Genomic DNA, 6000 nt, shown 5'->3' on the forward strand with positions numbered 1-6000 from the left:
GATCTTGGCCGGGGAAGCAGCGATGGTCATGCCCAGCCCTGGTCATTCAGGGAGCAGATGCAGGCCTTGCACGGGAACTTACAGGAGGGGAAGTGCAGGAGGGAGGCAGTGTGGGAGCGGCGGCCTCGGTGTCCTTTGAAGAGGGGGTGCTCGGCAAGGTGGACTTGGGGTCCCGGGGCTCCCTTGTGGCCAGACTGCTCCTTGCGTCTCGGATTTGATGTCCTCCTTCCCTAGAGCAGGGCTTCCCTGGGGGCTCAGACAGTAAGGAATCTGCCTGCAATGCGGGAGTCCCGGGTTCAATCCTTGGGTTGGGAAGATCCCCTGGAGAACGAAATGGCAACCCACTCCAGTGTTCTGGCCTGGAGAATTCCATGGACAGAGGAGCCTGGCGGGCTGCAGTCCATGGGGTCACAAAGAGTCAGACATGACTGAGCAACGAACACTTTTCTTTTTCCCTAAAGTTGTGTTTCCCTGGTGGCTCAGATGGTAACGAATCCACCTGCAATGTGGGACACCTGAGTTCGATCCCTGGGTTGGGAAGATCCCCTGGAGAAGGGAATGGCAGCCCACTCCAGTATGCTTGCCTGGAGAAGCCCATGGACAGAGGAGCCTGTCGGGCTACAGCCCATGGGGTCGCAAAGAGTCAGACACCAGTGAGCGACTAACACTTTCACTTTCACTTCCCTAAAATAATGACCACACAAGGTGTTAGGCCTGAATTGTGCACCCCTCCCTCAAATCCATGCACCAGAGCCCCACCCCAGCACTCAGATGTGACCCTACTTGGAGATGAGCCTTTACCGAGGTGATTAAGGTAAAATGAGGTCACGCACGTGGGTCCCAATCAGACCACTGTCCTCGTGAAAAGAGGGAATCAGGACACAGACACACAGAGGGTTGACCACATGAGGACCGGGAAGAAGAGAGCTGCCTACACACCAAGAAACAGGCCTCGGAAGACGCCCTCCCCTTGATCTTGGACTTCCCGCCTCCAGGGCTGTGGGAAGTTAGTCTCTGTGGTTTGGAAGCCCAGGCGAGCTAACACACAGGACCCATTCCCATGCGATGTCTGTGAGCCCAGCCAGCAGCCATGTGGTTCCACCCGTTTCAGAGGGTGGTTGGGTGGCTGGCCTACAGGGTCCTTCTGACAGCGGGCACTCTGCACCCGAAGTGTGCAGTTTTCCACTTCTGTTACTGCTGCCCGGAGGGAAGAGGCTGAGGGGACAGGGACGATGCCTGTCCAGGGAATTCCCGGGTGTGTGGATGCTGGCCAATGGGGACGTTGAAAGCAGAGCCAGGATGAGGTGTGTGCGAGGCTGGCTTGGGGATCAGGTGCCAGGTGGTGACCTTCAGCCAGCGTCTCCCTGCCTGCAGCCGGGGGTGGGCATGGTGGCCAGAGCGAGGAAGTGGGCTCTCGGGTCAGCAGTCCACGGTCAGGGCCGGGGGTGCAGACTCGGGTCCCCTGGTCCATAGTGTGCCGGGCTGCCTCTAGGGAGAAACCACAGCCACCCGATTCCAAGGGCAGGATTGTCCCCACTTTCCGGGTGAGGACGTGGCTCCTTGAGAGCTCAGGTGACCTGCCTGCAGCCCCAGGTGCTTCCACAGCCCCTACCGGGGCTGTGGGGGTTGGGGGCGAGGTTCCTGGCAGGGGGCTGAGCGCCTCCCTCGAGGGCTAATATTTGTGAGTCCGAAGGAGGCCGCAGGCCCGCTGCCCATGTGCTAAAAAGGATGTGAGAGAGGAGACCGGCCTCCTGGTGTTCTGTCTGGGTGGTCTGCTGTGAAATCGTCTTTCCAGAAGTTTCCTTTCTCCTCCCTCTCCAGGCAATGGAGATAGCAGGGGCCTCAGGACCAGTGTGGAGGTTCCGTCTGGAGCGCTGAGTTGGGTAGGTGTTAGGAGTGGAAAGGACAAGAGGCTGGGATGACGATCCTCCCCAGGACCGCGAGGAACCAGGAGCATTCGGCCAGCCCCCAGGGCGTGTTCCAGGCCCGAGGTCGGGAGAGTCTCACCCGGAGCCCGGGTTGGGGGGCCAGGGATGGCATCACTGACGCGATGGACATGAGTTTGAGCAAATTCTGGGAATTGGTGATGGACAGGGAGGCCTGGCGAGCTGCAGTCCATGGAGTCACATAGAGTCAGACACGACTGAGTGCCTGAACTGAACTGAGGCTTCCTCCCAGAGAGGGTGGGCTGTTCCAGGAAGGCGCCCTGCCCCCCAGGGGTGTCCTGAGGAGGGTGAGGGCTGCGGGCTTGCTGGCACCTCTGCAGGACCCTCGCTCACCACGTGCAGCCTCAAAGGCAGTGACCACTCTGCGGACAGGGCCGCCCCACCCCACAGGGGCCACAGGCACTGGAGCCAATAATGCTCAGAGCTGTGACACGGGTCCAGCCAGGGGGACACAGGGCCCTTTGTGGGGACGGGAGGGAAGCAGGTGCGGGCGTCCTGCCCAGCTGCCGGCCTCAGACACTGTCTGGTCTGTGTTTGCTCCATGTCTTCCCACAGCCAGGCTGCAGAAGCACCCCCCACGGTCTGGCCACTGGGGAGAGATTTCCTCTCTCTACTGTGCTCCAGGACCACAGGAGTTTCAACAACTCTCAGCCTTGGACCAGGTGCCATGCTTCCCTGAAGCAACCTTGAAAACTCCAGGGTGGTAAGCTCTGTGTGAGAGGCATGAAAATCACTGCAGATGGTGACTGCAGCCATGAAATTAAAAGACGCTTACTCCTTGGAAGGAAAGTTATGACCAACCTAGACAGCATATTGAAAAGCAGAGACATTACGTTGCCAATAAAGGTCCACCTAGGCAAGGCTATGGTTTTTCCAGTGGTCATGTAGAGATGTGAGAGCTGGATTATAAAGAAAGCTGAACACTGAAGAACTGATGCTTTTGAACTGTGGTGTTGGAAAAGACTCTTGAGAGTCCGTTGAACCTCAAGGAGATCCAACCAGTCCATCCTGAAGGAAATCAACCTTGAATATTCATTGGAAGGACTGATGCTGAAGCTGAAACTCCGATACGCTGGCCACCTGATTCGAAGAACTGACTCATTGGAAAAGACCCTGATGCTGGGAAAGATTGAAGGCGGGAGGAGAAGGGGACGACAGAGAGTGAGATGGTTGATGGCATCACCGACTCAATGTGTATGAGTTTGGGTAAACTCCGGGCATTGGTGACGGACAGGGAGGCCTGGCGTGCTGCAGTTCATGGGGTTGCAAAGAGTCGGACATGACTGAGCAACTAAACTGAACTGAGAGGCATGAAAAGACCAGTACCGCATCCGCCAGCCCCCACCTTCGTCCAGCTCCACCCAGCCCCGCCCACAACCAGCTGGCTCCGCCCAGCCCACCCAGCCCCGCCCCCACCTCCATCCAGCCCCGCCCACAACCAGCCGGCCCCGCCCCCAAGCCACTCGGCCCCGCCCCACTTCCATGAAAACCTCGCCCACTCCAAGCCCCGCCCTCACCACTCAGCCCTACCTCTTGTACCACCAACCGCTTATTTAACAAACACCTACTAAGCATTTTTTGGTCTTTGTTTGTAGGTCAGCTGGTAAAGACTCCGCCTGCAATGGGGGAGACCAGGGTTCAGTCCCTGGGTTGGGAAGATCCCCTGGAGAAGGGAATGGCTACCCACTCCAGTATTCTGACCTGGAGAATTCCATGGACTGTACAGTCCATGGGGTCACAAAGAGTCAGACACGACTTTCACTTTACTAAGCATTTTGGGCTTCCTAGGTGGCACAGTGGTAAAAAACTTGCCTGCCAATGCAGGAGATCATATGAGATGCAGGTTCAATCCCTGGGTTGGGAAGATCCCCTGGAGAAGGGAACAGCTACCCACTCCAATATTCTGGCCTGGAAAACCCCACGAACGGAGGAGCCTGGCGGGGTACAACCCATAGGGTCGCAAAGAGTCAGACAAGACTGAAGCGACTTAGCATGCACTAAGCCTTGCTGTGTGATCTCTGCACAGGCGAGTACGTGGGGGTGCTGGCTGGTCACTGTGCTCGGAACCGCCCAGCAGAGGGAGGGCTGGCTGCTCTGGTGCTCTTTGCTGCAGCTTCTCATGCATGCTCTCGGGCACTGTGGGGACAAAATCTGGGATGCAGAGCAGTCCGAGTGCCCCAGCAGGGTGGCCAGGCCTAGCAGCGCTGCAGCCCTTGGCCGGGCGGGCCAGCGCAGGCTGCTCCTGTGTGTGTGGCTCCCCCGCACGGCTGCAGGCGCCCTCCAGCCCTGGCAGCCCCTGCACGCCTGACCTCGGGCGCCTGGGGGAGGCCGGGTCTGCCTGCCCCCTGCCCCCCGCCCCGCCTCCCCCTCCCGCCCATCCCCCCCACCCCCGCACTTCTCACACCCACGCTCTGGCGGCCCATCTCCGAGGCCCTCCTCCCGGTGGTCCTGGCGCTCACGGCTGTCCCCGCAAGCAGGGCCGACTCTCCACGGCAGCTGATCCATCCCAGATGCGGGAGCCTGTCTGCCCCTTATCACCGAGCCTGGGCGTTGTGCGGAGCCGCCCTGTGAGGCCATGACTGTCCAGTTAATCAGCCTGCCTGTGAGTCAGGCCCAAGCCTGGGAGGCAGGCGGGCTTCTGAGATAGCCCATGCCCACGGGAGAGCGTATTGGGACAAAAAGCCCCTGGTGAATCCTGACAGCACTCCTTTGGCAAACTCCCTGCCTCTCACCAGGTGGCACGTTAACCACTCGGGCCCCCCCCCCCCTCCCCGAGCTCACTGTCCACAGTTGAGCTTCAGGAGTCAGTCTGCCCCTTGGTGAGTGCCGACTGTATACTGCACCCCAAGGCTGGGCCAGGCCTCTCAGTTACGTGACCTGTTGAATCTCCCGCTTCCCCAGATTTCGGTAGGTGGGCTCAGCAAGGTTGTGAGCCTCACCCCAGGTCATGTGACAAGGCAGTGGGACCCATCAGACCCACTGTCTCGGGTCCCCTTCACTGGCCTGGGCAGACCTGTGGGCGCTCAGTCTGGAGCCAGGATCGGGGCGGGGGTGGAGGAGGGGTGGTGTGCAGAGCCGGGCAACTTGGGTCTCCCTCCCTCCCGGCATGAGGAGAATGGACGACCATGGTGAGTGGACAGGTGTGCCCCCCACCCGCAAAGCCTGCAGAAGCAGACAGAGGGCCCCAGGCAGGATGGGGACTGTCAGGGTGAGGGGGGGGGGCTCTATTGCCCTGCTGGGCTGGCAAACTGGGGGCTCTTAAAGCAATTTTTAAAAATATAAGCAACAATGATTGTGTGTCCACTGACGCCACTCAAGTAAGTGGCGTGTCCTCCGGGTATGTCCTCCCTGCCTCCCTTCTCGCTCCAGCCACTCGTGGTTCTTGCCCAGTGTCCCTGGTCTCAGCCTCAGGCTCTCCCTCCCCACAGCCCCTCCGTTCAGACCCCGTCCCTCTCCCCACCCATTCCTGCCTCCCCAGGGCTCCCCTCGCCCGCCGGCCCACACCTGAGCTTCCAGCCCTGTCCGCTGCCGCCTGCAGCCCCTCTGCAGGTGGTTGGGGCTTCGAACGGTCTGTTCCCCCTGCCCGGGACACCCTTCCCTCTGCCCTCTGGACAGTGGATCTGCAGGAAGGTCACTCTGAGGGACCCTCCTCTGTGTTCCCAGCCCCGCCGCCATGCCAGACACACGCTAAGGGCGCTGTCGGTACCAGCAGAGCTCCAGAAGCCCTGGCCGTGCAGGAAGCGATGGACTTTCCCAACCTACTACCTTTGTGCAAACGTCCCGTCGTGGCGGAGCATGTGCCTATTGTCCAGCTGAAACAGTGGCAGGAAACTGAGCCCAAACAAGTCAGCAGTCAGCCTTGGGGGTGGAGGGTCACACAGACATGCAGGGGGGCCTCTGTGCCCTTCCTGCTTCCCGTGTCCCCTTCACCAGCCTCGGGGTGGGGCGGGGCAGCAGACCCGCGTGCGTCTGGTCTGCAGCTGTTTCCTCCTCTGTGTGGCTGGACCTGAACGGCCTGCTTTCCCAGCCTCCCTTGCAGCTAGGGGCGGCCGTG

This window comes from Dama dama, chromosome 6 (genome assembly GCF_033118175.1).
Source record: "Dama dama isolate Ldn47 chromosome 6, ASM3311817v1, whole genome shotgun sequence".
In the NCBI taxonomy this organism is placed as follows: Eukaryota; Metazoa; Chordata; class Mammalia; order Artiodactyla; family Cervidae; genus Dama; species Dama dama.